The sequence below is a fragment of the Thalassophryne amazonica genome, chromosome 6 (genome assembly GCF_902500255.1).
Source record: "Thalassophryne amazonica chromosome 6, fThaAma1.1, whole genome shotgun sequence".
NCBI classification, from domain to species: Eukaryota; Metazoa; Chordata; class Actinopteri; order Batrachoidiformes; family Batrachoididae; genus Thalassophryne; species Thalassophryne amazonica.
The window spans coordinates 65,013,616-65,033,443 of record NC_047108.1 but is presented as its reverse complement, the minus strand read 5'-3'; the positions used below and the strand labels follow the sequence as shown (position 1 = coordinate 65,033,443).

Here is a 19,828-nt window from a genome sequence, read left to right as displayed (position 1 = left end):
TGGGGTTTTGGATTGTTTTTTTTTTTCTTCTTGCTTTTGTATTTCTTTTCTGTGTTTTCTGTGTTTGTGGGGTTTTGTTGCTGGGGCCTGTCTGTGGTTCTTTCTCTCTCTCTGGCCACGCCCCTCTTCTGGTTCTTGCTGTGCACACCTGTGTGTGTGTGATTCATTGATTGCCACCTGGGGCTTTATTAGCTCACTTCTTGTACCAGCTGTTTGCCAGTTTGTTGCGCCCTGTGCCTTCATACCAGCTCTTGTTCTTGTATTCTCTAGATCTGCCTGCTTCAGTGTTGACTTGACCTCCTGCCTGTTTATTCTGACCTCGTTTTTGCCTGATGTTCTTGGTACTGCTGCTGTATTTTTTGGACTGCCTTCCCGTGCACTGACCATTGCTTCCGACCTCATTAAAGCCTATTTTCAAACAGAGCTGTGTAAGTGAGTCTTGCAATTGTCTCCTACCTAACCTGCCCGACAGAACAAACTGGCCAACGATGGTGACAGCAGACTCAGATCCGTTCCACCTGGCAGTTCGCCACCACAGCCAGCAGCTCGCACAACAGGGCGACAAGCTAGATACTCTAAGCTCTGGGTTTAGTGAGCTTGTTACTCGCCAAGAGACCTTTATGGCATCAGTTAGCGATCAGATGAACAAACTACTGTCCCGACTCGATCATCAGGCAAAGTCGGATGCAGCCACCGGCAATCCCAGCCAACCACCGGGGCTGCCAGCTGTTTCATTGGCCACTGTTCCGGCGCCAGTTGTTTGCAACCAGCTGTCACGTCCAGAATGTTTTTCAGGTGACTCAGGAGACATTAGACCATTCATCACACAATGTGAATTACATTTGGAACTCATGGCCTCAATGTTTTCGTCTGACAGATCCAAGATTGCTTACATCATCACTCACCTTTCCGGTCGAGCAGCAGCCTGGGCCACAGCCGAGTGGGGCCGTCAATCACCCGCCTGTGCTTCGCTCCCAGCGTTCACAAGAGCCCTCGAGCAGGTTTTTCAGCACACAGCCCCAGGACGTGAAGCAGCACGATCCCTCCTTAAACTAAAGCAAGGCAGCCGCCGAGTCGCAGATTACGCCGTAGACTTCCGGATCCTGGCAGCGAAAAGCGAATGGAACCCGGCTGCACTCCACGACACTATTTTCCAGGGTTTGTCTGCAGAAATCCAAGATCCAATTGTCAAGCCAGGGGTGCCACCATGTGGTCAAAGGCTGAATTGCGGGTGAGTCAAAATTCCATCTCCACTGTTTCTACACAAAATATAATTCCAGCCACATTAATGTCAGACCATACGTCCACATCCATTTCGGCTTTTATTGATTCTGGCTCTGACGCCAACCTGATTCTCTCTTCTCTTGCCATGTACCTGCGTCTGAAACTATATAGGATCACTCGGCCTCTGGTGGTACGTGCTGTGGACAGTCATGTCCTGGGCGAAATCACACATCGTACTCAGTCTGTCAAATTACTGATTTCCCATACACATTCAGAGTCAATCAGTTTTCATGTGTTGGATAACATGACTCACTCGCTAATCTTGGGGGATCCCTGGCTGCCATGGCACAGCCCGAATTTCGATTGGGTCAAGGGCGAGATCACGTCCTGGGGTCCAGCCTGTAACTATTCATGCCTGCCTAAACCGAACGTTCTCCGCAGGGCAATAATCCAGACCTCGCAGGGGTTCCCGAATGTTACCACGATCTAGCTGCTGTATTCAGTAAGGTAAAAGCCAAATCCTTACCTCTGCATCGCGAATATGATTGTGCCATAGAACTCCTCCCCGGGGCGAGTCCGCCACGGGGAAAACTCTTTTCTCTGTTAGCACCTGAACGCCACGCGATGAATGATTACATACAGGAATCACTGGCAGCAGGACTAATTCGTCCCTCTTCTTCTCCTGCAGGGGCGGGGTTCTTTTTTGTCAAAAAGAAGGACAAGACGCTCCGTCCCTGTATCGATTACCGAGGTCTTAATGACGTCACCATTAAGAACTGTTATCTGTTGCCATTCATCTCCTCTGCATTCGAGTTGTTGGAGGGAGCCACAGTTTTCACTAAGCTTGACTTGCGTAATGCTTATCATTTAGTCCGAATAAGACAAGGAGATGAGTGGAAAACAGCTTTTAATTCCCCAACCGGTCATTATGAATACTTAGTCATGCCTTTTGGTCTCACCAACGCTCCCGCCGTCTTTCAGAATTTAGTGAATGATGTGCTACGTGACTACTTTAATAAGTTTGTTTTCGTATATCTGGATGATATACTCATTTTCTCCCAGGATTTAGCTACACACCATGATCACGTACACACTGTTTTACGAACCCTCCTTAATAATGAGCTCTTTGTCAAAGCAGAGAAGTGTGAGTTTTACAGATCCACAATCTCCTTCTTGGGTTTCATTATTTCACAAGGTGAGATAAGGATGGATCCGGAGAAAGTGGCAGCGGTGCGGGATTGGCCAGTACCCATAACTCGTAAAGAGGTTCAACATTTTTTAGGGTTCGCAAATTTCTATCGGAAGTTCATTCAGAATTTCAGTACGGTAGCAGCGCCACTGCATGTGGTCACCTCGTCACTGCGTCCATTTACCTGGACCCCGGAATGCGAGAAAGCATTCAAGACCTTAAAACATCGCTTTACCGCGGCCCCCGTGCTACTCCTCCCTGACCCCATTCGGCAGTTTGTGGTGGAAGTCGATGCCTCCAATATTGTGGTGGGGACAGTGCTTTCGCAGCGTAACCCCACAGACAATAGGTTGCATCCGTGCGCCTGCTTGTCTAAAAAACTGTCGCCGGCGGAACAAAATTACGGCATCAGCGACCGCAAAGTGTTGGTGGTTAAAGTGGCCTTACAGGAGTGGCAGCACTGGTTGGAGGGAGCACAGGTACCATTCATTGTTTATACTGATTACAAGAACCTTGAGTACCTCCGGGCAGCTAAACGTCTAAACTCCCGTCAGGCCAGGTGGGCTATTTTCTTTAGCCGATTTAATTTTACGCTGTCCTATCGACCAGGCTCCAAAAACGGGAAGCCAGATGCATTATCCCGTCAGGGGGATCCGGATGACGCACCCGCTGATCCAGACACCATACTACCCGAGTCCTGTTTTGTGTCCGCGCTTCCTTGGGACATTGACTCGAGGGTCAAATCGGCATTAAGTATGGATCCTACTCCCGCAGGGTGTCCGCCGGTCGACTTTATGTTCCCACTGCGCTTCGGGGTGAGGTGATTCGATGGTGTCATGATAGCCGGTTATTCTGCCATCCGGGGATCAAGAAGACCATCGCCGTGATACAACAGCGGTTTTGGTGGATAGGACTTGTCAGGGATGTGACGGAGTATGTGAACGCCTGTCAGGTTTGCGCTACGCAGAAATCCGCCAACCGTTCACCTGCGGGTGCGCTATTACCGTTACCGGTTCCTACCCATCCATGGTTACACATCACCTTGAACTTTGTTAGTGGTCTTCCACCCTCAAAGGGTAACACAGTGATTCTAACAGTTGTCGATCGCCTGTCCAAGATGGTTCATTTTGTCCCGTTGCCACGCCTCCCGTCCGCTAAGGAGACGGCAGTAGTCATGTTGACACATATTTTCAAATTACATGGATTGCCACAGGATGTTGTGTCTGACCGGGGCCCACAGTTTGTGTCCCATTTCTGGAGGGAGTTCTGCCGCCTTCTCGGGGTCACGTCAAGTTTAACCTCGGGCTACCATCCGCAAGCCAATGGGCAGTCGGAGCGGTTTAACCAGGAGTTAGAAAAAGGTCTCCACATCCTCGCTTCCCAACATCCGGCGTCCTGGTCATCACAACTTCCTTGGATCAAGTTCGTGCACAATAGTTTGCCTTCCACGTCCTCCAATTACTCCCCGTTCCAGGTGGTTTTCGGTCACCAACCTTCCATTTTTCCCACAATTAACAACAGCTCGTCTGTTCCCTCGGCCCTTAGTCTTATCCTCTGTTGCCGACGAACCTGGGAGTGGGCTAGGCGCGCTTTATTGCGTTCTTCCGCAGCCTATAAGACCGCCGCGGATCACAAGAGGTCTGCTGCGCCACCGTACACTCTAGGACAGAAGGTTTGGTTGTCAACGCACCACTTGACCCTACGAGGGGTTCCCAGAAAACTGACTCCCCGGTTCGTTGGTCCCTTCCCAGTGTCTAGGGTCATTAATCCTGTTTCTGTGCGTCTCTGCCTTCCCCGGTCCATGCGCGTCCATCCCACTTTCCACGTTAGTCAGGTCAAGCCGGTCCGGTCTAGTTCGCTGTGCTCTCCTGCCGGTCCCCCTCCCCTCACCCGGTTCATGGATGGTGGCCTGGTTTATGCCGTGCACCGCCTTTTGGCCTCTCGCCGTTGTGGGCATGGTTTCCAGTATCTGGTTGATTGGGAGGGTTATGGCCCTGAGGAGCGGTCTTGGGTTCCCTGCCAGTTTGTTTTGGACCCTGGTCTCATTCGGGCCTTTCATGCAGCTCACCCTTCCTCCCCTGGGAAGTCGGGGGTTGGTCGTGGAGGCGGGGGTACTGTCAGGGCCTGACTCTTTATGTATTCCGTTGCTGGGGTTTTGGATTGTTTTGTTTTCTTCTTGCTTTTGTATTTCTTTTCTGTGTTTTCTGGGTTTGTGGGATTTTGTTGCTGGGGCCTGTTTGTGGTTCTTTCTCTCTCTCGGGCCATGCCCCTCTTCTGGTTCTTGCTGTGCATACCTGTGTGTGATTCATTGATTGCCACCTGGGGCTTTATTAGCTCACAGCGCCCTGTGCCTTCATACCAGCTCTTGTTCTTGTATTCTCTAGATCTGCCTGCTTCAGTGATGACTCGACCTCCTGCCTGTTTATTCCGACCTCGTTTTTGCCTGATGTTCTTGGTACTGCTGCTGTATTTTTTGGACTGCCTTCCCGTGCACCGACCATTGCTTCCGACCTCATTAAAGCCTATTTTCAAACAGAGCTGTGTAAGTGAGTCTTGCAATTGTCTCCTACCTAACATGCCCGACAGTTTAAGGACCTGCGGCCCATTCTTGAGACAGCTGTGCTGGAAATGATTCATCTCTCATTAACCTCTGGATCTGTTCATAAATGTTTCAAATCTGCAGTGATTAAACCATTACTTAAGAAATTTAATCTTGACCCTAGTATATTGAAAAACTATAGGCCGATACCAAAGCTATAATTTTGGTGGTTTCACAACAGCTCATGGACCACCTTACTGAGAATAATCTTTTTGAGCCATTGCTGTCTGCTTTTAGAAAATGTCATTCCACAGAGACAGCTCTCACTAAAGTGGTGAATTATCTCTGCTTGCAATGGATTCGGACACCACTACGATTCTGATGCTGTTAGATCTTAGTGCTGCGTTTGATACTGTGGATCACCATATTTTACTCAATAGGCTGGAGAATCATTTTAGGATTAGTGGGAATGCCCTTGCATGGGTGACATCATGCGTGACCAGTCATTCTCACTGTGTAAAATAACACTACCTCTAACCTTAGTGACATGAAAATTGGGGTTCCACAAGGGTCCGTCTTAGGCCCCCTGCTTTTCTCCCTTTATGTAGCACCCCTTGGGCACATATTGCAGCATTTTGGGATTACATTTCATTGCTATGCTGATGATACTCAGTTATACATGCCTATAACTGCTGGTAAACTCATCCACATAAAATCCTTAGAAGATTGCCTGGCATCAGTGAAAAGCTGGATGTCTAGCAATTTCCTAAGTTTAAACTCTGATAAGACTGAAATGATGGTTCTTTGTCCAAGGAGATATCAGCATTAATTTGACCAGCTAACATTTAGCCTATGCTTGTGTGTCATACATCCCACTGACAAATTGAGGAACCTTGGGGTAATTTTTGATACAAAGTTGTCCTTTGTCCTCCACATTAGAGATATTATGAGGACTGCTTTCTTCCACCTGCGAAATATAGCGAAGATTCATCCCATCCTGTCTATGGCTGATGCTGAGAGCCTGATTCATGCGTTTGTTTCTTCTAGATTGGACTCCTGCAATGTCCTGTTTTCTGGTTTACTGAAGTCCAGCATTGGGGGTATCCAACTGGGTCAAAATGCTGCCTTGACAGGAAGCAGAAAATTTGACCACATTACACGCATTTTGGCGTCGCTTAACTGGCTTCCTGTCCCTGTGAGACCATATTTTAAGGTTCTGCTATGAACATATAAAATTGTTCACAGACTAGCACCTCCCTACTTAGCTTACCTACTTAAATCCTATGTACCAGCCGAATCCTGCATTCTCAGGGTGCAGGGCTATTTTGTGTCCATAAAGTGAATAAAAAAAAGCTTTCTCTTATCATGCACCTGCTTTGTGGAATGATCTCTCTGCATCAAGGAAACAGTCAGATTCTGTAGAGACTTTCTACTCCAGACTTGACACACGTATTTTCCCTTTCATATGGCTAGCATACTGGCATAGTATGTTACTATGCTTTTTACCCTATTAAAGTCAACCCCTGGCAAAAATTATGGAATCACCAGCCTCGGAGGATGTTCATTCAGTTGTTTAATTTTGTAGAAAAAAAAGGAGATCACAGACATGACACAAAACTAAAGTCATTTCAAATGGCAACTTTCTGGCTTTAAGAAACACTATAAGAAATCAGGAAAAGAAATTGTGGCAGTCAGTAATGGTTACTTTTTTAGACCAAGCAGAGGGAAAAAAATATGGAATCACTCAATTCTGAGGAAAAAATTATGGAATCGTGAAAAACAAAAGAACGCTCCAACACATCACTAGTATTTTGTTGCACCACCTCTGGCTTTTATAACAACTTGCAGTCTCTGAGGCATGGACTTAATGAGTGACAAACAGTACTCTTCATCAATCTGGCTCCAACTTTCTCTGTTGCCAGATCATCTTTGCAGGTTGGAGCCTTGTCATGGACCATTTTCTTCAACTTCCACCAAAGATTTTCAATTGGATTAAGATCCAGACTATTTGCAGGCCATGACATTGACCCTATGTGTCTTTTTGCAAGGAATGTTTTCACAGTTTTTGTTCTATGGCAAGATGCATGATCATCTTGAAAAATGATTTCATCATCCCCAAACATCCTTTCAATTGATGGGATAAGAAAAGTGTCCAAAATATCAATGTAAACTTGTGCATTTATTGATGATGTAATGACAGCCATCTCCCCAGTGCCTTTACCTGACATGCAGCCCCATATCATCAATGACTGTGGGAATTTACATGTTCTCTTCAGTCAGTCATCTTTATAAATCTCATTGGAACGGCACCAAACAAAAGTTCCAGCATCATCACCTTGCCCAATGCAGATTCGAGATTCATCGCTGAATATGACTTTCATCCAGTCATCCACAGTCCACGATTGCTTTTCCTTAGCCCATTGTAACCTTGTTTTTTTTCTGTTTAGGTGTTAATGATGGCTTTCGTTTAGCTTTTCTGTATGTAAATCCCATTTCCTTTAGGCGGTTTCTTACAGTTCGGTCACAGAGGTTGACTCCAGTTTCCTCCCATACGTTCCTCATTTGTTTTGTTGTGCATTTTCGATTTTTGAGACATATTGCTTTAAGTTTTCTGTCTTGACGCTTTGATGTCTTCCTTGGTCTACCAGTATGTTTGCCTTTAACAACCTTCTCATGTTTGTATATGGTCCAGAGTTTAGACACAGCTGACTGTGAACAACCAACATCTTTTGCAACATTGCGTGATAATTTACCCTCTTTTAAGAGTTTGATAATCCTCTCCTTTGTTTCAATTGACATCTCTCGTGTTGGAGCCATGATTCATGTCAGTCCACTTGGTGCAACAGCTCTCCAAGGTGTGATCACTCCTTTTTAGATGCAGACTAGCAAGCAGATCTGATTTGATGCAGGTGTTAGTTTTGGGGATGAAAATTTACTGGGTGATTCCATAATTTACTCCTCAGAATTGAGTGAGTCCATATTGTTTGTTCCCTCTGCTTGGTCTAAAATAGTAACCGTTACTGACTGCCACAATTTTTTTCCTGATTTCTTATAGTGTTTCTTAAAGCCAGAAAGTTGCCATTTGAAATGACTTTAGTTTTGTGTCATGTCTGTGATCTGCTTTTTTTCCTACAAAATTAAACAACTTAATGAACATCCTCCGAGGCCGGTGATTCCATAATTTTTGCCAGGGGTTGTAGTAAAGAGAGTGGGCCCGCGCCTCAACTTTATCTAAAGTGTGGGTCTTTTAGTGGGTCGCTGCGTGTCGTCACTAGAGAGCTGCGTGTCGTCAGAGCGAGCTGCAAAGTTTGTACCTGAGTTTTCTGAGGTGGTGTTTGTAGTTGCCATCTGCCACGCCGGTGTTTGCCAACCCGGACAGTGGGAATACCACCTCAACCGGCAACTTAGCCCCGCGACTGGACGGCAACAACGTCCGAGGCCCGCTCAACGTGGTGAATTCACTGAGGCCGCGCGCTGCATCATTAAAGCCGCGCGTCACGAGTGCCGCTTCCCCGAGGCCTCGTGCAGCCACCGCGGATCCATCAGCGCGGAAACACCGAGGCCGCGCGGCACCAGCGCAGTGCAGATCCATCCCGGTGACAAACAACGCAGGCTGTTAACATCGGCGATCGACAAGCTGCTCATAAGCCGACCATGGGGCCTAAGAAGGTTCTGACAGCGGAGGAAGGTGACGATATTAAAAAATCTCTGGACTTTCTATCAGAGGAGATTTCTGTTGTGAAGCAGCAACAGAAATCAATCATGGATCTGGTGGAGGAGGTGAATGCATTACGGCTCCAGAACGCCAAGAAAGACTGGCATCTGGTGCAGCTGGAAAATAGAGTGGCTGAATTGGAGCAGTACACCAGAATCAACAACGTCATCATCACAGGTCTTCACATCAAACCACGGTCCTACGCACGGGCGGTAACAGATGAGAGCGGAGGGGAGCCCAGTGAACAGGAGGTCAGCTCTGTGGAAAAACAGGTTGCTGATTTCCTCCTATCTAAAGGTATAGAAATGGATTTAAATAACATTGAAGCGTGCCATCCTCTGCCCCGGAGAAATAACGGTGATAAACAAACCGTCATCATGAGATTCATCAACAGAAAACACAAAACAGCACTGTTAAAACAAGGAAGAAAACTGAAAGGGACAAACGTATTCATCAATGAACATCTCACCAAACGGAATGCCGACATCGCCAGGAAAGCACGCTTCTTAAAGAAACAGGGAAAAATCCAGCACACATGGACTTCAAACTGTAAAATATTCATCAAACTGAACGGATCACCAGAACAAGCAAAAGTCATGGCAATAAGGAACATCGAGGAGCTGGACAAATATGAACAATAGGTATGAGGACTCAAACACATCACAGCACCATGATGCAGACTGGAGCAACCCACTCATCCACATCATCTACACCCGGAGACAAGAGAGACATAATGACTAAGGATAATGATCCGTTTATTTCTGCCCAGGAGCTCTGTCTAGATACATTTAATTATAATAACTCTGCTAACCACCCCTTCGAATCTGAAAATGATCCTGATACCTTTTTCAGTGAGAATATTGTGAGACAGTGCAAATATTTTACAGAAGAACAATTCAAAAATTATAAAATCAATGATGAAGATTTTTCAATTATACATTTCAACAGCAGAAGTCTTTCTCGTAATCTGTCCACTATTAATGATTGTTTGAAAACATCCAAAAAATGTTTTTCAGTTATTGCAATTTCAGAAACATGGTTAAATGAGGATAATAAAGATCTGGTATATCTTGATGGTTATGAATTGTTCCTGGTTAATAGGCAGACGAGAAGGGGCGGAGGTGTTGCATTGTTTGTAAGGTCAGATTATAACTGTAAACTCATTAACAACATGTCATTTACAGTGGACAACATCATGGAATGTGTTACCATAGAAATTACATCTATAAACTCCAAAAACATAGTTGTTAGTTGCATTTACAGAGCTCCTGGGACAAATATTGACACCTTTGAAGACATTATCTTAGGAATGTACAACAAAATCAACAGAAATAAGCATTTATTTGTCTGTGGAGATTTCAATATAGATTTTTTAAACCCTCACAATCATCCACAAATTACCTCATTTATAAACACCTTGTACTGTTTAGGACTGTTTCCAACCATCATTCATCCTAGCAGAATAACTATGGATACAACAACTCTCATTGACAATATTTTAACTAACGTTATATCCGGTAATCTTAGTGGGGGACTACTGCTCAGTGATATCAGTGATCACTTGCCAGTTTTCTCAGTCTTTGCATTGGAGGGTTGTTGTATGTATTGAAGCAATATCAAATTCATGAGTAGAAAAGTAACACCTGAAACAATTGATAATTTAAGGGAGGATTTATCAAGTCAGAATTGGTCAGATGTTTTTGTTGATGATGTTGACAGGTCATATGATGCTTTCATTTCCATTTTTTCCAGTTTGTATAATAAACACTGTCCATTTGTTGACAAAATATATAGAAATCAATATAGCAACAAACCATGGATAACTAAGGGACTTCAGAGGGCATGTAAAAAGAAAAACGTACTATATAAACAATTCATAAAACTACGAACTAAGGAAGCTGAAAGTAAGTATAAAACATATAAGAATAAGTTAATCAATATCATGAGACTCAGTAAAAAAACATATAATGAGTTACTTGTCAAAAATAGAAATAACATCAAAAACACATGGAGCATATTAAATGAAATAGTAAAAAAGAATAGAGTAACTAGAGATTATCCTTCATTTTTTCAGAGTAACAACTACATCACGATTGATAACGACGAGTCTATTGCTGAACACTTTAATGAATACTTCGTTAATGTGGGTAAAAATCTTGCCAGTAAAATTGACTCATCAACTAATAACTTCTGGGTAAATAATTCAACGTTTAACAAATCTGTTTCAATGTTCATTGGTGGTACTCATGAAAGGGAAATAGTTGATCTGGTTCATGGTTCAAAAAGTAAGAAATCGACTGATTTTAATAATTTGGATATGGCTTTATTAAAAAAAAGTTATTGATTGTATAGTAAAACCGTTCAATTATATTTGCAATATGTCACTAAGTACTGGTAAATTTCCTTCTCAAATGAAAATAGCCAAAGTAATTCCTCTGTTTAAAACTGGTGACAAACACACATTTTCTAATTATAGACCTATATCACTCCTGCCACAATTTTCCAGACTTTTGGAAAAAATATTTGCTAAAAGATTAAATGATTATTTACTGAAGCATAACATCATTTGTGAAGAACAATATGGATTCAGAAGGTCTCGAACTACATCACATGCTTTGATGGACTTTGTGGAAAGTATAGCAACTGCAATTGACAATAAACAATACACAATAGGTGTTTTTTTTTTTATTTACAGAAAGCGTTTGACACAATTAACCATGGAATACTATTAAGTAAACTGCAGAAATATGGAATCAGAGGTCTGGCATATGAATGGATAGCTAGTTATTTACAAGGCAGATTTCAGTATGTTCAATTCAATAATACAAATTCTGAACTCAGGATGTCACATGTGGGGTGCTGCAGGGCTCAGTGCTGGGTCCTTTGTTGTTTATAATCTATATAAATGATATAAGTTGGGTGTCGAGTTCACTGAGATGTGTCCTTTTTGCGGATGATACAACTGTGTTCTGTAGCGGTGAAAATCTTGAACAGCTTCTGGACATAGTGGAGAAAGAACTGGAAAAATTTAAATTCAACCTTGGGAAAACTAAATGTATTATATTTGGAAATAAACAGGCACCCAAATGTAAAAATTTAACTATAAACAATAAGGAAATTGAGTTAGTAACAGAGAATAAATTTTTAGGTGTTATAATTGATAATAAACTTAGCTGGAAACCACATATAAATTATGTGAAATCAAAATTGTCAAAAACTATAGCCATTTTGTATAAAGCCAAAGACCTACTGCCGCAAGAAGGGTTACTTACTTTATATCATTCTCTGTTGGTACCATATATGACATATTGTGTTGAGTCATGGGGAAACACTTACAAATCAAATACCAATCCAATATTCGTTTTGCAAAAACGAGCCATACGAATCATCTGCAATAAACAATATCGTGAACCAACTCATTCTCTATTTGTGTCTTTAAACTTATTCAAATTCATTGATTTGGTCGATTACATTACAATTCAAACTTTATTTCGAGCGAAAAACCAAGCCTTACCGAGACATGTCCAGAGTCTGTTCCGATTGAGGGAATCCAGATATAGTTTAAGAGGTTGTGCAATTTTTATGAAACCACCAGTAAGAACAAATGTAAAGGGTTTTTGTGTGTCTGTGGTTGGGGTGAGGAAATGGAACAAATGTTCAACAGAGGTTAGAATGAGTAGTACCTTAGTAAGATTTAAGAAACTACTCAAAAAGAACATCATGTCTAAGTATCATAAAGAAGCAAATATAATTTGATTTATATGGAATGTTCAATTTATAAGTGGGACTTATTGTATATTTGAATGTGTGGGTATGTATATGCGTATGTAGATATATAGATATGGGTAGGTGTATATGTATATAAGTGACTGTGTATATGTATGTATATTTATGTTTGTAAAGTATATACGTATGTATATAGGTATATATGGCACAGCCCAAGCAGAGGGTCACCCCCAAGAGCCTGGTCTGCTTGAGGTTTCTTCCTTATAGGGAGTTTTTCCTCACCACAGTTGCCTAGTGCTTGCACTGGGGGTTGGTAAGGTTAGTCCTTACTGGCGTAAAGTGCCTTGATTCGACTTTCTTGTGATCTGGTACTATATAAATATAATTATAAGTGAATAGTATATTGATGTGTATGTCTGTGTGTCGACATGTAGTAGTGAATTTATATTTATGTAAATATGACTGATTAGAATTGTTGGACTTGTACTAGCAGGGGTGGGCGCTAATAAGCTTTGCTTCAGCCCACACCCTTTCGGACTCACTAGTTTTGTCTGTGTTTGTTTGTGGAATTGTTCATTTTTTTCTATTTGAATATTTTGTGTGCCGAATAAAAAACTTTGTCATTTGTCATTGTCATTGTCATAGTGAAGCTTTGAGCTAGTGGCCGGCGATCACCTTAGTATTTCTTCTTCTTCTTTTTTTGTTGTTTAATGCCAACAAAGTATACTGTATTTGTTGTCTTTCTGAGACTGTTTCAGCTCATCACTAAGTTTATTCCAAACCTTCACACCACTAACTGAAATACACATTCTCTTCATAGTTGTTCAAACAATTCTGGTTTTGAAGTTAAGGTTTCCCCTGTAATTATAACCCCCCTCTCTATCAGTAAAACCTTTCTGTAAGTTATCTGGTATAGTTGTTTGTGTCTATCTTTACACATTAACAGAGCTGCCAGGCCTGTAATTTGTGAAATGGTGTCTGTTACTGTTTTATATAACAGGATGATTTTTTGAAGTTTTCATTTTATTTGAAAATTTACCTGTTTGAAATGACAGATTACAGATGTACGAGGTCTGTTAGAAAAGTATCCGACCTTATTATTTTTTTCAAAAACCATATGGATTTGAATCACGTGTGATTACATCAGACATGCTTGAACCCTCGTGGGCATGCGAGAGTTTTTTCACGCCTGTCGGTTACGTCATTCGCCTGTGGGCAGTCTTTGAGTGAGGAGTCGCCCACCCTCTCGATTTTTTCATTGTTTAGGAATGGCTCAGAGACTGCTGCTTTGTTTGATAAAAATTTTTTCAAAAACTGTAAGGCACAACTGAGTGGACACCATTCGATAAATTCAGCTGGTTTTCGGTAAAAATTTTAACGGCTGATGAGAAATTTTGGTCTGGTAGTGTCGCTTTAAGGACGGCCCATGGCGCCTGATGGCGATCTGCGCTTCAAGGCGGCAGCGTCTCGCCATTTCAAGTTGAAAACTTCCACATTTCAGGCTCTGTTGACCCAGGAAGTCGTCAGAGAACAGAGAACTTTCAGAAGAAGTTGGCATGAGGAGTTTATTCAGACATTCCATTGTTAACGGACATTTTGTAATGAAAGAATGTGCGGGCAGAGTCGCATGTCGGGCCGGACCGGACCGCGGGGGGTCGCGACAGGAAAAACACCTCCGTTGAAAACCTTAACGGGCAAGTTGGAACATGCCCAAGCTGTTAAACAATTTCTCAGTTACTCACTTGTTGAAAGCCATCAAAAGCCGCCTGAATTTTACAAACGGTTTTCAACACGGGGGTGTTTTTCCTGTCGTGGCGCACACAGATTCACCGAGTCGTCACGGAAATGACTCAGCGAATTTGCGCGCACGTCTTTCATTACAAAATGTCCTTAAACAGTGGAATGTCCGCATAAAGTCCTCATGCCGGCCTCTTCTGAATGTTCTCTGTTCTCTCACAACGTCCTGGGTGAATTAAGCCTTAAATTAGGATGTTTTCAGGTCGAAACAGGCCAACGACGGCGCCTGGAAGCGCTGCGCGACGTCCCGCTCCGTGGGAAGTCCTTACAGCGACAGAAACACCCCATAATCTCTCATCAGCCGTTAAACTTTTCACCGAAAACCAGCTAAATTTCTCGAATAGTGTCCACTCGGATATTCCTCACAGGTCCAGAAAAAATTTTGATAAAGCAACGCGCGCTGTCTCGAGCAGCGTGTGAAACAAAGGAATTCAGCCGAGAGGGCTGGACCACATCTCACTCAAGGCCTGCCCACAGGGAAATGACGTCACCGACGCGTAAAAAAACTCACGCATGCGCACGAGGGTTCAAGCATGATTGGTGTTATCGCACGTCATTCAAATCCATATAGTTAAAAAAAAGTGTTGGTTTCTTATCTAATACACCTCATATGTCAGTGTTTGAATTATTACTTCAATAACCTTTTTAACTTTCATCATATTGATGTCATCACAGTAAGATGACATCTTGTTTTTACATGTATTGACAATCTCTGTAATTTCTATCTCCTCCACTGCTGTGAGGAACAATGACTTTGGATTTCTATTTATTAAAATCTCACTCCACTCATCAGCTGTTCCAGGATCAGGGATTTTTTTCTGCCAACATTGCACCAACATTTACAAAATACTTATTCAATTTATTTACCACATCATTCATATCATCAATGTTTTTCTCATTATTAACAAAATATTGTGGATAATTATAAAATCAAATCAAATCAATTTTATTTATATAGCGCCAAATCACAACAAACAGTTGCCCCAAGGCGCTTTATATTGTAAGGCAAAGCCATACAATAATTATGGAAAAACCCCAACAGTCAAAACGACCCCCTGTAAGCAAGCACTTGGCGACAGTGGGAAGGAAAAACTCAATTTTAACAGGAAGAAACCTCCAGCAGAACCAGGCTCAGGGAGGGGCAGTCTTCTGCTGGGACTGGTTGGGGCTGAGGGAGAGAACCAGGAAAAAGACATGCTGTGGAGGGGAGCAGAGATCAATCACTAATGATTAATGCAGAGTGGTGCATACAGAGCAAAAAGAGAAAGAAACACTCAGTGCATCATGGGAACCCCCAGCAGTCTAAGTCTATAGCAGCATAACTAAGGGATGGTTCAGGGTCACCTGATCCGCCTGATTATACTGTCTTGAACTTTTATTAATAATATTATTCAAAACCTTCAGAATACCTTTAATGTTATTCTTATTCCTATCTAAGGGCCCGGTCACACTTAACTGGGGAGAGGATTAATTGGGCATGAATTGAGGATACAAATTAAGGGCGTTCGTTGTTGTCTGCCTCAAAATTGGCCAAAAATGGAAAATGTCTCAGTATGAATTACGGATATATTAATAATGTATAGTGAATATATGACGAACAATCACGGATGTATAACGCATGTATTGTGAATGCATCGTGCATGTGTGGCGGCAACAGCGGCTGTAATGCGTGTGCATGGCATCTGCATTGCGGTCATAACAGAAGCGCAACCGGGCCTGTTGGCATCACTATTCACACCAACACCACAGCCTCTGGTGCAATTGCTCGACTTGGCCACGTTGATTGGTAGGTTGCTGCATGGCAGCAACTATCACACTACGTCTTTGGGGATCCATAACTACTATTGTACATCTCCACAGCTGGACTGGCAATGACTGGCAGGTATATTGATTTCTGTTTGTTATGCATTCGCAAATTGTCCACAAATCAGATGCAAAGCAGACGTAATACAAACGCTTTTTTCATGGCCAGTCTGTATGCATTCGCTACTACTTATTTTAGTTTGTGATGTGGATGTGATAGGCACGCTATATATCTGTTTTACACACTGTCCCAGTCCCCTGCCAAGCCACAATACCCCATCAGTTGCGGATATCAGTGGATAACGGCGGATATACAGTGCATAGATTGTGTATGTATTGCATATGTAAGGCAGATGTCATTTGCAACCAAAATTTTGTGCAGCTCAAAAATCCTGGCAATGGCTTCTGCGGATCTGGCAGATGTTGGCCAACTCATACAAGCATGTTTCATGGATATTGTGGATGTTTAGCGAATATGAACCAGTTTTGTGCTCAATTCATACGCAAATCTTCCTAAACGCCAGTGGGACTGGGCCCTAATAATTTGCTATAATATTCTTGTTTGCATATCCGTATAAATGTTATCAGTTTGTTTTTGTATTTCTTGTACTTATTCTCAGCTTCTACTGTCTTATACTTAATAAATTATCCGTAGAGTGTGTTCTTTTTGTTTACAGACATTTTGCAATCCCTTTGTGATCCATGGTGTGTCAGAATATTTATTTTTATTGCTGTATTTTTTTTTTTTATTGGACACTTTCTATCATACACTCAACAAAAATATAAACGCAACACTTTTGGTTTTGCTCCCATTTTGTATGAGATGAACTCAAAGATCTAAAACTTTGTTCACATACACAATATCACCATTTCCCTCAAATATTGTTCACAAATCAGTCTAAATCTGTGATAGTGAGCACTTCTCCTTTGCTGAGATAATCCATCCCACCTCACAGGTGTGCCATATCAAGATGCTGATTAGACATCATGATTAGTGCACAGGTGTGCCTTAGACTGCCCACAATATAAGGCCACTCTGAAAGGTGCAGTTTTGTTTTATGGGGGGATACCAGTCAGTATCTGGTGTGACCACCATTTGCCTCATGCAGTGCAACACATCTCCTTCGCATAGAGTTGATCAGGTTGTCAACTGTGGCCTGTGGAATATTGGTCCACTCCTCTTCAGTGGCTGTGCGAAGTTGCTGGATATTGGCAGGAACTGGTACACGCTGTCGTATACGCCGGTCCAGAGCATCCCAAACATGCTCAATGGGTGACATGTCCGGTGAGTATGCCGGCCATGCAAGAACTGGGACATTTTCAGCTTCCAAGAATTGTGTACAGATCCTTGCAACATGGGGCCGTGCATTATCCTGCTGCAACATGAGGTGATGTTCTTGGATGTAAGGCACAACAATGGGCCTCAGGATCTCGTCACGGTATCTCTGTGCATTCAAAATGCCATCAATAAAATGCACCTGTGTTCTTCGTCCATAACAGACGCCTACCCATACCATAACCCCACCGCCACCATGGGCCACTCGATCCACAACATTGACATCAGAAAACCGCTCACACACACGACGCCACACACGCTGTCTGCCATCTGCTCTGGACAGTGTGAACTGGGATTCATCCGTGAAGAGAACACTGTTGTGTGGGCCGCCCGAAGAGGAGGTACTGCTGGCCCAACACCAGAGGGCGCCCTCCCTGTAGATGGGCTTCAGGCACCAGAGGGTGACAGCTGGAGACGGTGGCCACCTGGTGACTCGGGACTTGGCGGCTCCGGTGTGTTCCAGATCCGTTGGCGGTGGAAATCGTGTGGGTCCCGACTCTTCTCTGGACAGGCGTCTCCTATCCTCAAGCCTGCCCACACGACACCAACTTTATAATTGACCGTAGTATTGAATTGTATCTGTATCTGTTGTGCACATTTCACAACATTAAAAGTGTTACTTCTTATTTCCATTGACCGTTCATTTACGCCCCCTGTTGTGGGTCCATGTCATTACACTTTTCACAACAGGATTTCTCGGCCATCGTCATGGATCCTGAGGGGCGTCAACCATCGAGTGAACCACCAATGGAAACGCAGGGTGCACGGGGGCCAGCAGGAGGCATACTAGGTGAGCTGCAGCAAATCCTAACCGTCTTCACGGTTGGACTTGGTAACCGAGCAGAACGTTATCCTCAATCGGAGGATGGAGGCTCTCACCGCTCAGGTGGAAGCGCACGCACAGGGCGCTGCTGCGGCACCTCCTCCTGCTGCCCGAGTGCCTGATACAGATATTCCAGTGGCCGTTCAACGAACCCCCCCCGTCCCCTGAAGCATACATAAGCCCTCCAGAGCCGTACGGAGGCTGTGTCGAGACGTGCGCTGACTTTTTAATGCAGTGTTCGCTCGTCTTTTCACAGCGTCCGGTTATGTATGCGTCTGACGCTAGCAGGGTGGCTTATGTGGTAAATCTGCTTCGAGGAGAGGCACGCGCCTGGGCTACGGCATTTGGGAGCAGAACTCACGGCTCCTAACTACATACACTGGGTTTGTGCGGGAGTTCAAACAAGTATTTGATCACCCCAATAGAGGCGAGACCGCTTCGAACATGCTGCTGTCGATGAGACAGGGGCGTGGGAGTGCAGCCAAATATGCAGTCGACTTCCGCATCGCGGCAGCGAGGTCCGGCTGGAATAACGTTGCGCTCCGCGCCGCCTTCGTAAATGGACTGTCTCCGGTCCTGAAGGAGCATTTGCTGGTGAAGGATGAGCCGCGGGATTTCGATGGGCTTGTCGATCTAGTTATACGGCTAGACAACCGACTAGAAGAACATCGCCGGGAGCGAGGCGAGGGGCGTGGCCGGGCACGAGCCGTCCCTCTTCCTTCCGGGTCCGAACGGATGTCGTCGTCCCCCCGCGCCACTGCCAGAGCCCTCCGTGAGGCGACAGCTCCCCTGCTGACGAAGCTATGGACACGAGCAGGGCTAAAGTAAAATCAGAAAACAGACAACGGAGGCTGGCCCGTGGGGAGTGTTTTTTCTGCGGCTCAAGTGAGCATATACAGAGAAATTGCCCCAAACGGTCAAACTACAATGCCCGCCCTTAGAGACTGGGCTAAGGGTGGGCCATAACACTCACGAGGGGAAATCCCGCAAATCCGCACGAATCCCACTTATGATCCTGAGTGGGGATCTCACCCTTCATGCCCCAGCACTGGTGGACACTGGGGTCGGAGGGGAATCTGCTGGACAGCAGATGGGCTAGGGAGGTAGGGCTCCCTCTGGTGGCCTTACCGTCACCTTTGTCGGTTCGGGCACTAGATGGCACCCTTCTCCCATTAATCACACACCAGACACAGCCATTGACATTGGTTGTGTCTGGGAATCACAGGGAGGAGATTGTGTTTTATGTAACACCTTCTACCTCCCGGGTGATTTTGGGTTATCCCTGGATGGTAAAACACAATCCCCGGATTGATTGGCCGTCTGGGGTTGTAACGCAGTGGAGCGAAACATGCCACCAGGAATGTTCAGGATCCTTGGTTCCACCCGGTGTACTAGCCAAGGAGGAGGTTCAAGTCCCCCCCAATCTCGCGGCGGTGCCAGCTGAGTACCATGATCTTGCTGACGTCTTCAGCAAGGATCTGGCACTCACGCTGCCCCCGCACCGTCCGTACGATTGTGCCATAGATTTGGTACCGGGCGCTGAGTACCCGTCCAGCAGGTTGTACAACCTCTCATGTCCGGAACGCGAATCAATGGAGACCTACATCCGGGAATCTTTGGCTGCCGGGTTGATCCGGAACTCCACATCCCCGATGGGGGCTGGTTTCTTTTTTGTG

The 19,828-nt window shown here is 44.3% G+C and overlaps 1 protein-coding gene across 3 annotated transcripts in view; it reads left to right on the top strand.

The window, feature by feature from the left end:
• cacnb3b (calcium channel, voltage-dependent, beta 3b) overlaps nucleotides 1–19,828 on the top strand; it is a 117,053-nt gene that overhangs the window by 56,171 nt on the left and 41,054 nt on the right. The window lies entirely within an intron of this gene.